Here is a 22,461-nt window from a genome sequence, read left to right on the forward strand (position 1 = left end):
AATTGATCATACTCAGGGTATAGTTTGGACTTCACCTTGCAAACTGCCCACCATTCATTTCTATCTGACTTTTTTATACTCGGATATGAAGTATAATAAACCTATTGAGCTTGCGAGGCTAATATGAATGGTTCATATGTTCCAAACATTGATTTATGATTCACCTCCACAATGTCTGAGGTTTTGTCGAGTCTTGTTGTAGTTGGATCAACTCCATTATTTCCTCTATAACATCGTAGTAATCATGTTCATTTTCACCGTAGCTGCTACCCTTGACACACACGCCACTATTCATCATTGATTTTTTTTATACCGTAATCTTTTGTATGGAATCAATAACAATTTATGATGTACTCGTTGTAGCATTGTACAACTTTGGTCGGACCATTTTCTAAATCACATATTCCTTGATCTTTAACATCACCATGGCGGACCTACGCACAGACATAAACAATGATTGTGATCACGACCAATTAAGTAACTTAGTGTTGTTTACAAGTATAAAATTTATGTTAGTGTCCTTACCAACTGTTTCAACCACTCCACAAACTTAGTTTCACGTTCTTTTTGTACTTCTGCATCAGTGAGATGTGAAACTTCTCTTCGCAACTCCAGATCAAATCGTCTGCAAACCACAAATACGTATATTATCGAACCATGTATGCACGTATAGAACATAAAAGGATTTGTAATTGTGTTGCGTCTACATATACTTACTCGATGTATGGGTCGATCGCTGAGCAATTAAAAAGAATATAGATCTTGCTCTCGATCTGTCAAGAGCCTTGATCAACAACTACCAAATGCATGCCCAAGTGGTTGAAATATCGACAGCTTGTTAGCTACAGTTACTTGTTCTCCATCGTTGTTACAAGGCGGGCATGTGTAACGTGTTGGAATGTGAGGTTCAAAGTACATAGATGAGAAATTTGAAATCTCTTCTAAAGTGTACGCCTCACAAATAGAGCCTTCTACTCTTGCTTTATTACAAACCTTTTTTTTTTTAGGTTAAACATGCATCTGTCAAAAATATATATTTCAAATTTAAAATATTTGTCATTAAAGAGACAAATATAAAAAAACATATACTTTTCAAATGGGTACATCCATCGATATTGCACAGGGCCACCAACCCTTAGTTCATATGACAAATGTATAATCAAATGTTCCATAACATCGAAAAATGATGGCGGAAAAATCTTTTCTAGCAGACAAACAGTGGTGATGATAGAGTCCTCGAGATTATTTACATCAGATACTACGACTTTCGATGCGCATAATGTTCTAAAAAATCCACTCAACTCAGACAATACCCCCATATAGGTTTGTCTAACATATCATGGAATGCTAGGGGTATCAATCGTTGCATAATGACATGACAATCATGGCTCTTCAACCCATATAACTGTCCATCGTCAATCTTCACAGCCCGAGCAATGTTAGAGACATATCCATCTGGAAGTCTCAATTGTCTCAACCATTGACATACATGCTTTATTTGATCAGGTCCAAGCACGTACTTTGCCTTAGGTTTCAGTATTTTGCTATTATACTCTTTGAGTTCCAATTCTGGTCTTTTACATATTACTTTTAAATTCATACGGGCATTCGGATTATCTTTCGTTTTTCCTTTAACATTCATTACTGTATTGAACACATTATCAAGCACATTTTTCTCCACATGCATCACATCCAAATTATGTCGTATCAATAGGGTCGACCAATATGGTAGTTCCCAAAAAATAGATTTCTTTACCTATTTTGACTTTACCTTTTCTTTGGGTGAAAGACTGTTAGAGCTTGCAAACAAGGTCCCCACAATTTAAAAAAAAAAAGATTTATGAATCGAGTAAGTCTTATCTTTCCCAAACTTTCAAATTTTTATTAATAGTTTTTTGCTATCTTGATGGGACACCATACTTTTTTTAAAATTTTCATAGCCAAAACCTGGAAATGATGGAGGAAAAGATAAAAGAGATACAAGAGCGGTTGGGATAATAACAGAGACGAGCCAAAAGAAGAGCCCATGAATCAGAATATGAAAAGGCACGGGCCAATAGAGAGACCAGACGAACTCTAGATACAAAAGAGGATAGAGAGTATAGTCACTAGAGAGACTCCTAAGTGTCTGATATAGAGTGAAGAGTCTATAGATTTAGGCCGAACCGTTCAGTCCAAACCATGTCGACCTGGTTGAACAAAAAGATCAAATCACTAGAAGACATGGTCAAGAGCCTAACCTCAAGAATGAGATACATGAACATGGGTCGTACAAAATAATATATGGATGACTTTCTGCAAGAGGGATATAATGTTGAAGATGATGAGACCCTCCAAAATTTTTAAAGTTTAGCAAAAATGAGGACCTAAGGACTCATTTGTCTTTATGCATGGGAAGTATGGCCAAATATTGAAACATTGATGGGAGGTTAATTAATTGGTTTGACAGAATCCTAGGAATGGTTTGCCACCCTGATCCTCCAAAATATCAAAGAATTTAAGCAAGTCATCAACATGTTCATGGAGAGATTCAAATTTAATGTTGAGGCCCTATCTACCATAAACCAACTTAATGACCTAAAGCAAAAGAAAGATGAAAGCGCCTATGAATTTATCAACTAGTGGTGGTTCATGGCCAGTATAATGAAGGAGCCAAACTCAGACTCATATGCACTAGTCATCTTGATGGATAACTTCTTTCAACCTCTATGAAACCTCATCAGTATGGCTCAGGTTGAAATCTATGACGAACTCATCAAGTAGGCTACAACCTTCAAGGTAAGCATCAAGAGATGAGTATATGATGGGTTTCTGAAGAGCAACAAAGACAACAACATATACAGGAAGTCAAACTCATCTAAAGGTCAGGTCAACACAGTGCGGACCACCGGGCAAAAGGCCCAGAAAAATGGTAACCAAGGACAGAATGTGGATAACCAAAGGGCCTCTCCAAAGAATCAAAACGAGAAAGGATATTGAGGCAATCCCAAGTGGACCAGAGACCAAACATTCAACAAGTTCGAGCAGCCTCAATCACAAGTCCTAGATCTACTATTATAAAATAGCCTAGTCAAGTTACTTGAGGTGTCGAACCCACCATAAATGAAATAAAACAACCTGGCTAAGTATTGTCAGTATCATAGAGATGTGGGTCACGACACTAAAGACTGCTTTATCCTGAAACACATCATCCAAGAGTACATAGACAGTAGAAAATTGCTGGTGAATAAAGAACATCCAGAGCCGAGCAACAATGATCGCATCACAAAAAAATGATTTGGGCTTGTGAAGCTAGAGAGAACTGGTTCCCAGAGAAAGGTATGGAGCAAGGACCATCCAACAACATAGTGATTTGTGCTCCATGAGCCCTTATTTATAGTAACTATTCTTGCTTGATGCTTCTAGCGCTCAGATTTGTTATCAAGGAGGGCGAAGAGTTCAAGAAAGAGGAATTTCATGGGGGAACCAGGAAGCCAGTCAGATAAACGTGACTAATCTGAGTACAACAGACAACAATCATACCAAAGTTTCTCTCTTAACGACCATTACAAAAAAGAATGACCTCCATGTATAACCTGTGTTGTCTAAATTTGACGAGCAAATCGACGTACTGACAATTCAGTTAAAGGAGAAAATGACGCCATCGACAAGCTCAGTCGCAAATGTGGCATTATCTAGTTCGAGCCAAATGCCAATAAAAAACTTCTCCAAAAAGCCCAAGGTCATAAGAGAGCCTCTTCTAGCCGCACCTAGAATGAGAACCCATGGTCTAGGCCACAAAAAAACCAAATAGAAAAGGAGCAAAAAGAAAAACCTCTTTTGGGTCCTGAAAGACCATTTCAAGAAAAAGGCTACCATCATAAGCTCAGTGAAATGAGTAGATAGCACAGGACTGACTCTCCCCTACAAGGACTCTGCCTGAGATACAGAAAGCTACAAGGCAGCTTATACTCCTTCGTCTCTCCTTCAATAAAAGGAAGACACCATGCTTAGAACAAGGTTTCCACAGGTGAGGGCAAAACCACCATGGTATGAAGAAGAAAATACATCATGCATGAGTCATCATACCATGACCCCAGGTAAGCCTTCAAAACCTGGGTCTTATAAAATAATCTTTTAAAAGACTAAAAAAAATATCAAAAAAACCAAAAATCTCAAAAAAATGAAAAACTTTTGAAAATCTAAAAAAATCTGAATATTGCAAAAATCTAAAAAGAAAGAAAGAGAAAAACCAAGAAAATTCAAAAGGATTTTCTTTCTTGGGTCCAAGCTATCATCTTCATTATAGAAGCATGTTATTTCTATTGACGAGATTAAGGAAGCTTTGGTGAAACCCCTTTCCTTGTTTTTTCAGACTATTCTCAATGATGTTTTTTGAACAAAACCATGTGGGGCATGTCAAAGGAGTCTGAGCCTATCTAAAACCTAGAAATAGGACATTGTAAAATCATTCAAAGTTCAAATCTCTTAGACAAGAAGGAACCTTTAATAGCTAAGCATACAAATCTCAAACTGGCTTGACCTCGTTCAACGAGACCCAAGTGGTCTTAAAAGCCTAGTTTACCTCTAGACACTAGCCTGACCTTGTTCGGAGGGACCCATAACAGTCTCCATATTTCAGTTTTCTCGAACGTTGGTCCGACCTCGTTCAGTAGGACCCATAACGGTCTCCACACCCCAGTTGTCTTTGAACTGGTCTGACCTTGTTCAGTAGGACCCATAACGGTATTGAAAATCCAGTTCACCTTGACTCCAATAGTTATAAGAGGAGGATAAAGCTTTATCATGATGCAAAGCATAGCATTGAAAGATCATAAAAGGTCAAGGATCTTGTCCTAAAATGGCTTCAACTCTCATCAAAATGGTCATTTCTTCAAGTAAGTCCTTGCACCTGAGAATCTATCACATAAAACATCTAAGTCTTAGGAGGAGATAAGGCAGTGATATAATGGGGATAAGGTATTTTAGTTCAATAATTTTAGCCTATGAGTCTATAAGGATGAATTATAGGGGCACAAAATTATTATCGATGCATGGAGGTAGATCTAATGGAAACCCACCTAGGCAATCAACTCTCCAGGAAAGAGGTTGGGTGTTGAATACCTTCAATGTTAATAAGCTACATAGGTTGGTCTCCTAAGGAGCCTTTTCTTTTATCTTGATAGGGAAAAATATTGAAAAGCATAAAAAATGCTAGGCAAAAAAAGAGTTGTGCATTTGGGCTAACACCTACTCTGAATTCATGGTGAGATGACAGGCTCCAATCATGAGACTGCCATATGGGTAGAGGTTAGAATAGAAAAATGAGAGCTAGAAGAAAGCCAATACTTACCTCTAGACCTATGGCAAGCTAACAGGCTCTGATCATATGGCCTTTGAAGGTAGAGGTTGGATAGATAGGGGCATCCCTCCTAGACCAAAAATCCATGAGACCCATGGTTGCCAGGCCTCAAGTCAAACGATGGAAAAAGTGAAGAATAAAACTCCTTTGATCTAACAACAAAAACTCTAGAGAATTCACCTAGGGATAAAAGGTGTACTTAAATGCATTCTCATCAAGCTCTAGCTTTTCAGAGTTCAAGTTTTAGTGGGGACCATCAAACCTAACAGGAATTCCCTGAAACTTAATCTCATAGCCTTATAACTAGTTACTCAAAAACCAAGGCAGAATTAGAGAAGAAAAATACTAGTAAAGCCAAGTGTCGCTATCTTATACCAACCTGAGAGAAGAAAAGTTTAAAGTGTAGGAATCAACTTGTTATGAAGGTTTTAATTTGGAGAAGGGAGAAAAGAACAAAAATCTATGACCTTATATAATCAATCATTTATGGTTGTCATAGGCTATCAACTTTGCTACAAATGCATGAGTCTCATTGCATATCATAAAAGTTTATTGCATGTATAAAAGAGTCTAGCCATAGGAATCCTAAGTCTGAGTAGTACACAGAAAGATTTGTCCTATTTTCGGTGCTACCTGACCAAAGTATGTCTGACTCCTCTCACTAGGGTAGAAAGTCTTACATCTAAATTGGTCATCTTAGGAAGGGTATCTTCACTCTAAAGCCTTATTAGAGCAACTCTACCCTATTTATGAACCCACGAGAGGTGTAGGACTCCTAGCGCTAGCCCCCTATAAATTCTCAAAAAAAAATCATCAAAAGATATCAAAAATCAAAACGGACCTAAAAGGCATGAAAGAGAGTTATGTTTCTCTTGTACCACCCCTGCCTAAAGCCCAATATTTTTTCTCTCTATTACAAATAAAATGGTTTTTCAAACTGACCTGACCTCGTCTAGCAAGACCAATCGCGGTCTCAGCAACCCAATTTTCCTCCAAAAACATTGGTTGGACTCTCTTTGGCAAGATCTAAATGGTTCTTAAAACTTAAAGGTTTTTCAAACTGGCCCGACCTCATTTAGCAAGACCAATTATGGTCTCGGTAACCCATTTTTCCTTTCAATACTAACCCAACCTTGTTCGGCAAGACTGAATTTAGTCTTGATGACCTAGTGTTTCAAGCCTTAAGTGTATACTTCTTTGTCATAAACCGAATCACATTGATTAATGACAAAGAAGGGCATCTGTAGATACCAAAATTTTATGATGCCCAAATGCTAATATATTTCAAAACAAGTGTTTGGAGGTGTTAAGCAAGAATCATGCAACCCACTATCTACAGAATGACACTCTGAACTATCATCCGTTATTGGACGACAGAATGGACGTTGTCTACTACGAGATGGTAGAATAGGATCACCGTCCATTATTGAACGACAAAATGTAATGTCGTTCACTACGAGATGGCACAATCCTTTCATCGTTCGTTGTACCGAACGTGTGGATAATTCATGACTTATATCTATCTCATCCAACTGCCTTGTATGTCTTCTAGGGCAGGTGAACTCTTCTTAGATGAGTCTTTCTTCCAAGGGAAGACTCTCATAGATAGGTCTTATCCTCATCTAGGATAGACCTAGATCCATTTGGAATCAGGTTTGGACCCAGAAAATTCATTGATCAATATCTTTTTCTGAAATCTATAAATAGGGGCTCACCCCTATACCCTAATCATTTGAAAATCTTATACCTAAGTGTTGGCCTTGGAGAAGAAACATACCCAAGTCCTGTCTACACTCTCTCTTGGCATCATTGAAGAACACTCATACCTATATAGAGGTGCTAACAGGCAAAAATGAGCTTGAACGATAAAACAGAACCTTGAATCTGAAAAAGGTATTTTCCAGATCCCTAATCTGCTTATTTCAATTTATATAATCTTTTGATTGGGTGTTTATACATGTTTTGTATTTGTTTGCATACCTAAATCTGTAATGGTGTGATTCTAGCTATAGAGATTGAAAAACCTATTTTGACTTTACCTTTCCTTCAGGCAAATGATGACAAGAGCTTGCGAACGACATCCCCATAATTTCAAAAAAGGATTTTGTGAATCCAGGTAAGTCTTATCTTTCTCAAACTTCCAAATTTTTATCATCAATATATGAAGTTATACTTTTTCTCAGTCTTTCTATTTACTTCGAGTATGTGTTGTGACATTATCAGTTTTGCTATGAATATCACACACTTATTTGAATATCCATTCGTATATCTAGCTTGGTAAGGCAGATGTGATAACATCATAGACACCCTAGATCACTTAGTGGGTGTAGTAGGTCAATAGGCAGACCCATAGGAGGCAACCTACAACATGTTGCTCAGGATCCCTTGACAATAGAATCACATATAAGCGGTTCATGAATATGAACCCTCCTACATTCACCAAAAAGTCAGACCCAAAGTCACTAAGAATTGGGTTTAGGAAATCAAGAAAATCTTTTGAGTACTTTAGGTTTCTGATGACCGAAAGGTCGACTTCGGGACATACCGATTGAAGGACAATGTTGAGCATTGGTGGCCGACCGTACGCAAAGTTAAGTTCCAAAATGGACCTATCACTTCGGTATAGTTTACCAAAGTTTTCTATAGGGCATATTTTTTGAAGCATGAGGGGAGTTACAAAATGCAAGAGTTTCTCAACTTGCACTAGGGAGGTTCCACCATGGCTGAGTACACCACCAAGTTTATGACCCTAGAATGATATTGCCCGAACGTATACACCACCGATAAAGAGTGGGCTCTGAAGTTTTCCAAAGGGCTAAAGTCAGCCCTAAGGGAGAAGGTCTAAACATGTGGACCTACGACACTAGAGTAGGCCATTAAAGTGGCCATCGACCACCCTTCTAGGTGATGACTGAATGGAGTCACAAAAGAATCAGTCCACCAGATCTGGACAGCAATATTAAGGTCAGAAGAGTTGGCCTAACAAGAACCCTGATGGAAAGAAGTTTGTTCCACCTACCAAGAGGCAAAAATTTTAAAAGGATGCCCAGACGCAGCAACAACAGTTGAAGGAGGAATGCACGAAGTGAAAACAACCCTATCCAGAATGCACGTGTCCCCGTGATACCAAAGCCTATCTATACTGTAACAAGATGGGCCATTTATCACTGAGTCTCAACAGAAGAAGTATGATGAATGAACTTGAAGTGATGGATCATCACTTCCTCAACAACAACCCTAGCGATAGCAGCCTCAACAACAAAATAACTAGTAGAAGGTAGTTAGATGCATATATGCTACCTCCATTGAACAACTGACCCAGGATGATCTAGTGCAAGGTATTATGCCAGTCTCTAGCTTAGCGACACTCGTTTTGTTTGATTGTAGTGCATCACAATCCTTTATTTCTAAGAATTTTGCTAAACAACTAAGCATGAACACTGAACCCTTGAAATATTTGTTAGATGTGTAAAATCCTATTGGGGCTAGATCTATGTGTGCATCTTATATACCTAGCATATACATTGAATTAGATGAGCAACATCTATCTGCAAATTTAATCCTTCTTGATATGACTGACTTTGATGTTATATTGAAAATTGATTGACTATATGAATATCATGCAAAGGTTCTATGTCATGAAGAAAAAATTAATATTTAGATCTGGAGTTCTAAAAGTAGTGTTCAAACTTTTCCACTTTGCTCTGAAAGATCGGGTCATCTCAGCGTTGAAAGCGCATAAGTGTCTATAGAAAGGATGCACTACCTTTCTGGTCAGTGTCATTTTAGAAGAGCCAAAGACCGTGCCTATGGAAGAGCTGGAGATCATGCATGATTTTCTAGATATATTTTTAGAAGAATTTCTTGGTTTGCCTCCACATCGCGAAGTGGAATTTTGTATCAAGTTGATGTTAGGTACAACACTCATTCAAAGGCACCTTATATGATGGTGCCAACTAAACTAGAAGAACTAAATAAGCAACTTCAAGAGCTAATAAAGCGAGGTTTTATTCGTTCAAGTGTGTCATCATGGGGAGCACCGGTCCTATTCGTGAAAAAGAATGATGGTTTGATGAGACTCTATATCAATTACAGATTGTTGAACCAGGCTGTCATAAAAAACAAGTACCTCTTGCCTCGAATAAAGGATTTGTTTGATCAATTGCAAAAGACTCGAGTATTTTTAAATATCGATCTTAGATCAGTGAACCACCAACTCAAAATCAAAGATGATAATATTTTAAAGACAGTGTTTTGATCAAGGTATGGGCATTATGAGTTCGTGGTAATGTTGTTCGGACTCACTAATGTGCCAACAACATTTATGGACTTGATTAATTGAGTTTTTCATCAATACTTGAATTCATTTATCATTGTCTTTAGAGATGATATCTTGGTATATTTTGAGAGCATGGAGCAACACCGAGAATATTTGAGAATTGTTTTGGAGACAAGTGTGAATTTTGTCTCAAGGAGGCAATGTTTTTATGCCACATAATTTTGAAGAATGGAGTATGTGAATCCTGCAAGGTAGAAGTTGTGTTGAGTTAGAAGCAACCAATGAATATTGGTGATATTAGAAGTTTTCTTGGATTAGAGGGTTATTATTAATGATTCATCCAAGACTTTTCTAGGATTGCTTTACCATTGACCAAAATCCTCATAAAAGAGGTTAAATTTAAATGAAATTGCAAATATGAGGAGAGTTTTTAGATTCTAAAGAAAAAGCTCATAATCACACATGTTCTGACCTTACCATTTGGTCATAGAGGTTTCATGGTACACACTGATGCTTTAAGAGTAAGTTTGGGATGCATGTTAATGTAACATGGGAAAGTCATCCCTTGTGCATCTAGGCAACTTAAGGTTTATGAAATGCATGATTTGGAATTTGTATCATTGGTGCTCACATTGAAGATCTGGGGGCACTACTTCTACAAAGAATAGTTTGAGGTAATGATTGACTATAAAAGCTGAATATGAAGCAACAATGTTGGCTAGAGTTTATTAAAAACTATGAATTCACCATCTTTTATCATCCGAGGAAGGCAAATGTTGTAACTGATGCTCTTAGCCACAAGACTGGAGGCATCTAAGCCAGCCTCATAGGAAAAGGATGGATATTAGATTTTGTTAATTGAAAACCCTTCATGGGATACCATGGTACTATTCAGCTATTCAGTTTGATCGTGCAACCTGAGGTCCTTACCATGATTATTGCAATGAAGAAAGAGAATCCTCAGTATGAGAAGCTAAAAGTGCAAGCCCTGCAAGAGGATACATTATTTCATCTCAAGGATGATAGAAGTATTTAGATGAAAGAAAGACTTTGGGTAACTAATGACCCAAAATTAAAAAAAGAATTACTAGATGAAGCCCATAAGACCAAATACATCATTCATCCAGGCAGCACAAAGATGTTCAATAATCTGCAACTGAAATATTAGTGGAACAACATGAAGTGAGAGATTGCACAATTCGTCATAAAATGCTTAACCTGTCAATAAGTTAAGACTGAGCATCAAAGACCTGGTGGAGTTATGCAGAGGATAGAAATTTCACTATGAAAATGGAAAGAAATTATAATGAATTTTGTGGTATGATTGCCAAAAACTCTTAGGCAACACGATGCAATTTGGGTTATAGTTGACATACTTACTAAGTCGGCCCACTTTTTGTCTATCCAGTTTAATCGATCACTTGAGAGTTTGGCCAACTTGTACGTCAAGGAGATCGTACGTCTATATAGAGTACCAGTCTCAATCATATCATATCACGATCCATATTTTACATCATGATTTTGGGGACAATTACAACGAGCTTTGGGAACTAAGTTGAAGTTTAGTACTGTCTTTCATCCCCAGATTGATGGTCAGTCAAAAAGGACCATGAAAATGCTAAATGACATATTACGTACGTGTATACTAGACTGAAAAGGTGACTAGGATAAGTGCATGATAATTGCTGAATTTATATATAATAATAGTTATTATGCCAGTATCAGGATAGCTCTGTATGGTAGGCCTTGTCGGTCTCCAGTATATTAAAATGAGGTTGGCGAGCAAACCATCAAGTCGTCAAAGGTTTTGTAGCACTACACTCAACAAGTACAAAAAAATTGAGAACGATTGTGCACTACTCAAAGTCGACAAAAAAACTATGCAGATCAATGGCATAGAAAGCTTGCTTTTGCAGTTGAAGATATGGTTTTTCTTAAGATATCTTCTACTAAGAACATTTTTTATTCGAGAAAAAAGAAAAGTTGAGTCTCAGATACATCAAACTTTTTAAAATTCTAAAGCGAATTGGTAAGACAACTTATCGTATAATGCTACCACCTCAGTACGTACAAATACATGACATCTTTCATGTCTCGATGTTAATAAAGTATATTCATGATTCAATGCACGTTATTTAGTATGAAGATGTGGACATTCGAGAGGATCTGACTATGGAAGAAAGGCTAGTAGAAATCATGGATTAGAGAGATCAAATGTTGAGGACAAAAGCCATTCCACTCGTTAAGGTTCGTTGGCAACATCATAAAATTGAAGAATGCACATGGGAACCTGAATCCAAGATGAGGGATAAGTAACCCTATCTATTCAAGTAGTTCTTGTAACAGAATTTCAAAGACGATTTTTTTTTTTTAGAGGGGTAGGATGTAATATCCAGGAATTTGGATAAATACTTAATTGAAATATGAAAAAATTTATGAGATATATTTTGTGATTTTCGAGTTTACAATTGCATTCGTATTAAAATTTTGATAAAAAATAGTTTTTATTTCATAAAAAATAGAGTTGAAATGTATTCAGGTATGGCCGACAAGTTTCGGGGCTTTAAGAGTCGACTCCTTTTAAGAATCTCTCTCTCTCTCTCTCTCTCTCTCTCTCTCTCTCTCTCTCTCTCTCTCTCTCTCTTGGTGGCTGAACCACATTCAACCACCAAGCCCACAATGTCTTTCCCTCTGTTTGGTTTTAGCCTCAACTACCGATTCTCATCACCATCACTACCAAGCTGCCACCCTCTTTTCGCTGCAATGCCATCACTTTCACCAGAGATTTCAGACCAGCCACCAGTCCCAACAACCTCACATCGCTCGTATTTGTGGAGAAAAATTCTCTTGGGTATATTTGAGAATTTTCTATCTCTTATCATTACGGTCTATAAGGTAGGTATTCTTATGCAAATTTAACTAGAATTATGTGATGTTGATACACCCATGCTTCTGAAGGTTCGACCCCTACATGATAGTCATATGACCCTTATCACTGGGTCGACCCCTGCTTCCAAGGGTTCGACTCTTATTGAGTCTAAGACTTAAATAAGTGTGAATTAACTCTTCTAAGAAAGAAACAACCTTTATACCTTGTGTATCAACTCTTGTGAAAAGAGTCATCTCTTTTGAAGCAAGAGTCGACCCTTGTAGGTGAAAATTCAACTATTTGAAACAAACATTATCGGTCAACTCTATAATTGGATGAGTCCACTCTTAGCAATGAAAAGACAACTCCTTTGACCCTGAATATAGGTATATGATGATATGACCCCGGGTAAAGGATATATTTGCATACTAGGATATGCACAAAATATTTTTGGCTCATATGGAACTCGTAGTTTAAGGAACAAGACTGAGGTCCTGGTAAATATAGGGTGTAGCATGTGTCTAGGTATTGTAAGGCATGTAAGGTATCTATGAACTACTGATGGCTCTGCAATGAGCTTGGGGGTTTTGAGGAACCCTTTTAAATGCAAAAACATACATGTTAACCATGCACACCTAAATAAATAATGGTGCCTTCACCGGTGAGTTGCTCGAATGGTTCAAGGCACTAGAGTAATAAAAATATAGTTAAGAGATAAATGACCCTCATAACCATTATGTATGCATCTGTTATCTTGGAGAGGATAGGCGGTACAAACCTTAAGTGCCCCCTGATAGGTTCATCTATCTTCTTGATGATTTATGGGAGCAAGGTGTCACAACTGGTTTCGATGCACTCGAGGATTAGGAAGTCAACACTATCAATGTGTCCAAGATGATAGTGCCCAACTACTATAGTTAGTTAAGGATGCATTTTAATTCTTGTTGGTCCTATGTGGGAGTTATCTCTCGGTCATGGGCCGCTCACTTTGGAAGTCAGGGGTGGGTAGGCCTTCAAAAAATCTAAAGTACATAGAATAATAAACACCCGAAGTGGTTTCTCTCATTGTCTTATGTGTCCTCGTATACTCAAGGAACTGTAATTAAGAGAAACAAAGACTTTGTTGATCACACAACTTTGCATTTGAAACTGATTAATGTTGCTTAGCAAGGACAAGCTTCGAGTAAGATATACACAAGACTATGAACTTCAAGTAAGTTGCTTGAAGACTAAGGTCACACTGAATGATAGCATATCATACTACACTTACTATATCTTTCCATAATTGTTTTATGGATATTTGCTCTGCTATCTGAATGAGAATATATGTGAATGTTACATAGCTCTTTGTAAATTTGGTGTATATATCTATCAAGCTTTCTTCAATCTGACCCCTTTTGATGGGGCGCAGGTAAGCAGTGACAGCTACACAGTGCGGACCAGGATGCAGTGCAGGGACGACAAAGCAAGACTTCTTGGCTCAATTCATTTTTTATATTTTGGCTCCATTTTGTATATTTTGATAAACATGTTATTGTTCATAAACTCTGGATTTACAAAATTTGTCTTATACTTTCTTTTGGAATGATATACGTGTTTTGATTAAATTTATTTACTTTCATACTTTTTAATTACTCGAATTTATTTGAAAAACTGAGGGGTTGGATTCTAAATAGAATCCTCGTTGTTAGACCCAAATTCAAACCCTATGATGTAAAGTTGGATTCAGGCCAACGCAATTCACCTTTCTCCTATAACCTGCCTGTGGATTTGCTAAATTAGGCTAACCAAATGATTTTCCGCCATGTTATAATCCTGTTTTACATCACCAAAGAAAATTTCAAATTTTCTTGAATTTTCCAAGCTAAAAATCTTGGGGTGTTACACATCGGTCATGTAACTGCTTAATTTTATTGCCACTTATTGTTGGATGTATGTATCATTTCAAAACCTTTTCTTATATGAGGAGTCAGTTTCCCCGCAGAAAATCTCATGGGGGTATGAACCTGGATCCAGGTCCTAAAAAGAAAATGGATTCAGTCCTTCTTTGTGTTTCCTTCCTGTAACTCACCCAAAATTGTCTAACTTATTTCAAAACAATTTTTGATGTTTAATGATTCCTTCATTTGAGGTGTATCATACTTTAAAAAAATAATAAATTTTTAGGTTAGAAATTTTGAGGCATTACAAACCATCTTGTCTTACTGCTAAACCCATTACATGTTTATCAGATCCGGTTAATCTTAATTGGACCCAAAAGCATTCTTAAGTGGATACTTCCTTCCAGACCTGAGTATCAAGTGTGGATCCATTGTTTCTTTCACTTGGATATTTAGTGGATCAAACCCCAAAACTATTAGTGCATTCATGTTTTTCAGAAGTTGTAACAATTATTTGCTTCTTAAGGGTGGAATAAAATTGTAAGAAACGCAAGCAGTATCTAGACTTGAGGGCAAGTTTTCTCCAACCAGGAGATGTGATCCAACTAATCGGGTGATTTTCTTGGATTTTTTATTATTTTCTCTTAAATTCATAAAAAACATGGTTCATACTATAGTTCTCATATTTTATTGACTCTCTCTCTCTCTCTCTCTCTCTCTCTCTCTCTCTCTCTCTCTCTATATATATATATATATATATATATATATATATATATATATATATATACACACCTTTCAATCAAAGGAAGGTCTGATGAAGATCGACGACGTTCCTTCTCTAATGATTGAGTTTTTTCATTGATCAGACTTTACATATTGGGTTTTTATCATTTATTTAGTAAGCAACATGTTTTTCATTTTGAATTTTTGATATTTAGATGTGTTAAGGGCTAAAAATCAATGGCCCACAATACTTTGTATTGTAAAGTTTAAAATGTATTATGAAACATCATTTTTTTTACGTTTTCAAAAACATGTCTAGATGTCGTAAAGTCTTCATGTAAAGCATATTTCTTACTAAATAAATTATAAAGAACAAATATATAAGGTCCAATAAATAAGACACTTAAACATTAGAGAAGAAAAGTCATCCTATCGTCATTGATTGTAGATTTTGGACCTTCAATTGGTTGGACAATTTTCTTATATATATATATATATATATATATATATATATATATATATATATATATATATATATATATATATATATATATATATATATATATATATATATATATAGGGTAAATATTGCCTACTAATGAAGGTAAGAAACTAATGAGTAGAAATCAATTTTTTCTAAAAAAAAAACAATTTTTGGTAAATCATGTTATGGATGTAATCTACATGGTTTGTTTAGTAGGAAACTTATTTTGAATTATGTGATTATGATAAGTAATTAGGTTTTTAAAAAGGTCCTAAAATCAATGGCCCACAATGTGCCAAAAGATCACATTTTTACATTAAAAAAACACAGTCCAAGGCTTGATCCTTAGCAAACAAACCATGCTGAACACGTCTATGTAGTTAGATTGAGTCGATACACCTGTAATTTATAGCTCATTAGCTCTTTACCTTCATTAGTAGCAAATATTTTTTCATATATATATATATATATATATATATATATATATATATATATATATATATATATATATATATATATATATATATATATATAGAGAGAGAGAGAGAGAGAGAGAGAGAGAAGCATTGTATATCATCCATATTACATACGAAACGACATTTACCAAGCAAGTAAAAATGCACCATTTAATATGAAAACGTGAGGGGGAGTAAACTTTATGGGCCATGGAATGATGTCACCATTTACACCTAAACATAAACTTGTTCAAAGGCATGCCCCATTTAAGACCTACTATTGAAAAGGGCATCCCTCCATTTTACCAACTCTGTCCACTATCTTGGAATGAAAGTCGCTGCCTTCGTCAACTGAAAGAAAAAAACTGTCATGCAATTAAACTTTTGTTGACTGAGAATATGGAGTTTGGTTTGTTCACCCAACTGCACGTAGCACACCTTCGGAGAACCCCCATGGGTTGGTAAGCAATCATGCGACCTTGTTTGGTATTGCATCAAAGTCCGCAATCCTGTAAAATCCTTTGGCATGTGTGGACATGCGGAGTTAGACACAGATTTATATGGTCATTATTTTAAAAAAATTTAACAAAATTTTATTACTTTTTAACAATAATTTAGTAAAAAAACAAATTTTAAAATATTAAAATACCAAAAAATATTTTTTTATTAATTAAAAATTACAAAATTACGTGTCCCCGTATTCCATTTTGGAAAATATTTTCCAAATTTTGAATCAAGCTTACATCCCATGTCTTTGTGTCCACCACTTAGTTTACAGGCACTGTGCCACTATGAACTGAAGCCTGTTATCTTGGAGTCAAAGTGGCACATTTATAACGATTTTTGTTCCTTCCCTCAAAAAAAAAAAAAAAGGTTTCATTTTCCTCGAGAAAAAATTCAGTGAAATGTCTCCCCATGTAAAATTATGAAAAAAGTATAGAGAGCGCACAAATACAAAAATAATTAAATGTTGGTTTCAGAATAAAATTATGAGATATTAATTTTGAACTATTGTATATTTTTGTATTTTATCATCCCTTAGAAATTCGATGCTACAATTGTGATAATTTCAAAACCACAGCCCCTATTTTTGACGGAGCCGAAAACCTGCTGTTTTGGAATTAGTAAAATTGCCAGAAGAAATTTGCAAAAGATTGTGATAACACCAGCATATATATGGGTCTCACATTTAGGGGTGTCAACCAGTAGGGTTTACCTGGACCAAACCCTATAGGGTCCGGGTATGGTGATAAATAAAAAGACCCGATTAAGACTCGGGTTCGGACCTAAAGGTCCAATTAATTAATACATGGATCTAGATATAGTTTGTAAAATTGTATACCAGACCTGAGCCCGACCAGAGTTCCAATTAAGACCCGTAATTTTTCAGTGCAAAAATGATAAAAAAATATTGTTTTACCGGGTATAGTCTGAGTCTGGTTCGTGTAGTTTTTATCGGGTCCGGGTATAATTTCTCTTATAATAGACATGATTAGACCCAGATCCAGATCTGATAACATACTCAAAACTTCTGGTTCCATCTGAGTCCGAACCAAACCCGACCCGTTTACACCCCTACTCACATTGCTGCGCGGATTGATTTTGAATGATCAGTCACATTCGGTTATATTACTTTTCTTCAGTAACCAACCACTATTGTGGCCCATCACGTGCTTGAAATGTCACGTAGTTGCTGACAATTTTGAAGTTTCATATATGCATTTTTCGTTTAATGTAGCTTTCAAACTTTAATAATGCGCGCACTAGATTTAATTTATTATTGTTTGTGGTCGGTATGGAGAGGATTCTACCAACTTGCCCTTTCCCTACATGGGAAAATGCATTAAGAAGCAGGGGAGCAATTTCATATAATTAATAATGATAATAATAATAACAAAGCAATTTCCTATTTATAATAAGCCGTGGTGATATGAATACCGATCGGGTGCAATCACATGGCATAAAACTTTGTGCCTGATTGCCCTCCATCATGCCTTGGGCCTCACACCTGACCTGGCAGGTCCTGTTCCTAAGAGGGTGATCAGGTGCTTAATGCACAAATATTTGTGCAATCATATTGCATATTTTCACTGGTGCTATATGGTTGAGCACAGGAGACACTGCTGTCCTATGGGTTAATTTTAGGGTTTTTAGGGTTCATTTGTTTCACTCCCATGAAAGGTCCTATTCTCATGGAAGGGAAGGCCCTTTCATGCCAACATGGACGGATTTTTTTTATTTATTTATTTATACCAGCTTAGCCTTCTCATGAGAATACTTTCATACAGAAGAGATATGGAAATATTTTTACATGAAGTTGTAGGTGGTGAAAAAAAAACCCAAGCTCGGAGCTTTCCTACTATGATGATTTCATAATGTTTGTTTTACTCATGGTGGGAAAGGGAGGTAAATGGGTACCAGATCAGAAGTTCTTTATGAAAATTGCATGAAACAAACGGGCCCTTAGTTTATTTCGGGCCTTTCTTTTTTTTGTATAGAAAGGCTCTTTAACATAAAACAGTCTCTTTCTTAGGGGGTAAAACAAATATCTTTATGATTGCGAAAAAGTATCTTTTCTATCAAAATGGAGTTACACCTTTCCCAAGGGGAAAGCATTTTCCGGCATGAGCACCACTTTGAAAGGAAAGTGGCTTCTTCCCTTGAGTGACAACTTAACAAATGGCCCCTTATAGTGTTAAAAAGGAAATAGAAGAACAAAAGAGTGTGAGAATTGCTCACACTCTAGATGATTGATTCATGATAAAATCTTGGTATTAAACTCAATGGTGATGCAAAAAAATGAGGCAACCAATCGAAGCATCTTGAGAGATTGCGTCAACCCTTCAAACTCTCTCGAAACATCTTGCATCAACCCTCATTATTGGAGAAAAACACTATTTGTATTCTCACTTGCTCAAGCAGTACTTGTGATGGACCCTCCCTTGACTGACTGATGCGCATGCGAATGCTCTAGAGCTATCTTTGGCACAGAAGGCTAATCTCATACTGGAACCAATCTGCATAGATGCTACCTAAATTTCCACTTCTACCAGTCCTAGCAAGGATCAAGGTTCCGTTATAATGCCAGTCTTGGCTCATACCTTCACTTGATTAGCACAATCAGTAAAAATAATTAAAGCTTGAGCACAGACAAACTACTGGCACACATGATTTACGTGGTTTGGTGTTGTCACCTACGTTCACGGTATAAACTCCACTCAACAATGGGTGTCAGGCCTTGTTAGTATATTTATAACTTTTGTACAGAGATTCAATTAGGAGTCTTACATCAATTAACAATTCCTAATTAAGAAGGGATAAGTACAATTATCCTGAGAGGGACTCCTCAATGTTGAACGTCCAACCAGAGTCCTTGTGAGTCTCTTCTTTATCTTGGGTCTTTGCAGTCTTGATCTTGATGGAGTCCTCCTGGACTAGTGTTTTTTTGTCTTTTCTTTTAGATTGGAGTATTCTGGTCTACACATCATCGGAATCTTCTAGTCCACATGTCCCTCTAGTGGAGGGGAGTCTTCTAGTCCACACGTCTCTCCTCCGATAGTACCTTTCAAACTGGGCATAGGTGGAACAAACAAACCCAGTTTGAATTTGAGGTCCAAAAATTGAGATCGAGGAAGAGCCTTGGTAAATATGTCTGCCAGTTGTTTTGAGGTTAAAGTGTACTTGGTCACAAGAGCTCCCACTACAACCTTTTCACAAATAAATTGGTAATCGATTTCAATATGATTCATCCATGAATGAAATGCATGATTGATTGTGGTCTGTAGAGCAGAAACATTATCACAAACATAGGCCACATTAGTTTTGCAGTAGTGGAGATCATGGAGCAATATTCTACTTCAAAGCTAGACTGAGCAACAATTGGTTGTTTCTTTGCACTCTAGGATACGTAGTTCACACCTAAAAATGTGCTGAATCCAGATGTAAATCAATGTGTCATAGGACAACCTGCCCAATCAGCATTAGGGAATGCATAGCGGTTGTAGAGGACTGAGTCAAGAGGTGAATTCCATGATTTAAGGTTCCATGAACATAACGTAAGATTCTTTTTACCATATGAAAGTGATGATTTGTAGGATTATGCATGAACCGACTTTCATAATTAACACTGTATGAGATATTCGGTCTTGTCATTGTCAAGTACTGGAAACCACCCACAATACTTTTGTAAAAGGTATTGTCATGAAAGAGCAGACCACCATCTTTTGCAACTATAACATTTGTAACCATCAAAGTTGGAACAGGCGTAACTCCAAGCATCTGTGATTTATCTAAGAGTTCATATGCATACATTTTCTAATTTAAGAAAATACCACCTTTGAATTTTTGAGCTTTAATTCCCAAAAAGAAGTGAAGAAAACCGAGATCTTGCACGGTGAACTCTTCACTAACTTGATTGACAAGGTTGTTTAAGAATTTTGAGTCATTGTTCGTTAAAATAATGTCATCTACATGTAAGAGCAAAATTGTATTCATAGTCCTTAATCTTCATATGAATAATGATGGATTCACAATGATAGAAAAGAATCTCAGTAATGATAAGAAGGTTTTAAATTTGCCATACCATGCTTTGGGAGCTTGTTGCAGCCCATATAGAGCTCACTTGAGCTTACACGCATACTCAAGTCTTCGATTATCTTGAAACTCAAGTGGTTGTTCTAAGAACACTATTTCATTTAAATGACTAGAAAGGCATTCTTCACATCAAGTTTACAAATCTCTTAGTTATGAACAAGTGCCAAGTTAAGGAAAATGTAAATAGTAGCAAGTTTAATAACTGAAGAGAATGTCTTCATAAAATCAATATCAGGGATTTGGTCAAAACCTTTAGTAACCAATCTTGCCTTGAGTTTTTCTAGAGTGCCATCACTCTTCAATTTAATTTTATAGACCCACATACACTGGAAGACATGTATATTGGGTTCTCATGGAACCAATTCACATGTGCCATTCTTATGCAAGGCTTCCATCTCTTCTTGCATAGCCTTATTCCAGCCTTTATGGTTTAGGGCTACCTTTAGAGGTCTACGCTCAAGAGGAATACTTAGAGGTATGAAGTATTTGGGATTCAATTTAACTATCCTATCGTTCATGTGGGTTACCATATGATGTCCACTAATAGATGTCAAACCAGATTGAAACTCACAAAAATCAGTCTCATGATCAACATTTAAGACTGGACTTCTAGAAACAAAATTGGATTCAGATTCACCTGTGATTACAAATTGTTCCATCTCTATATCAGGGTCTGGTCTTGGTTCCTGCGTGATATCAGGATTAACTCTTAGATATGATCTTGACAACCTCTCACTCTTTAAACCTGACCAGCTCTTTTGACTAACTGCTTATTGAAAACAAGGTACCTTGTTTAGAATATGAAAACAAAGATTCATCAAATACTACATGTCTGGAGACATAAATCTGACCAATAGGAGAAAAAAGATATTGATAGCTTTTGTGTTGGTCACTATACCCCATAAAGACACATGGTAAGGTTTTAGGGTCAAACTTGTTAAAGGCATAATCCTTTAGATAGGGATAACATCGACACCCAAAGACCTGTAAGCTAGTAAACTTTGATCTTTTCTAAAACAATATTTCATATGGGGATTTCATATTCAGATTAGGAGTTGGCAGCCTATTAATTAGCCATGCCGTAGTGAGAAAATCCTCAACCCAAAAATGTGTAGGGGTCTAACCATGATGCATCATAGTCAACCCATGCTCAGTTATAGACCTATGACATCTTTCAGCCATGATATTCTGCTCAGGCATTTTAGGACATCTCTTATGGAGTATGATGCCATGATTTTTAAGTGTTCTTTTAATTCAAGTCCCATAAACTCTTCACCTTCATAAGTTTAAAAAAAATATATTTTTTTTTCAAATTGGGTATGAATCATAAGGTGTAGTTCAATAAATTTGGAACATAGATCTGACTTATGTCTTAAGGGAAACAACCAGGTGTACCGTGAAAACTCATCAACAAAAATAGCATAAAAACAAAATTTTTGGTGGGACACGATAGGGGCAGGTGCCCATAAATCACAGTGGATTTTTTTAAAGACCTCTGTGTAGTGTTCTTCAACAGGCAAGAATGGTAAACGACACAGTTTTCCCATCTAACAATTGACACATATACCAATCTTAACAGGCTTCGATTTTATTGTAATTAAATTATTTTTTGAAAGAAAATCAAACAACTTAGCTTGAACATGACCAAGTCTTTGATGCCACACATCCCAACTAGTATCTCTAAATCTAGTAGAAAAGAAAACACGATTGGTGTTCTTCTCTTTATTTTGCGAACTATCAAAGCCATAAAGGTCACCAACTCTACTCCCGATTGCAACCATTTTGTTCGTCTGCTTGTCCTTAATCACAAAAGCACTTGATAAGAACTCAAATATAT

Source organism: Nuphar pumila, chromosome 8, assembly GCF_984573655.1.
Source record: "Nuphar pumila chromosome 8, dmNupPumi1.hap1.1, whole genome shotgun sequence".
NCBI classification, from domain to species: domain Eukaryota; kingdom Viridiplantae; phylum Streptophyta; class Magnoliopsida; order Nymphaeales; family Nymphaeaceae; genus Nuphar; species Nuphar pumila.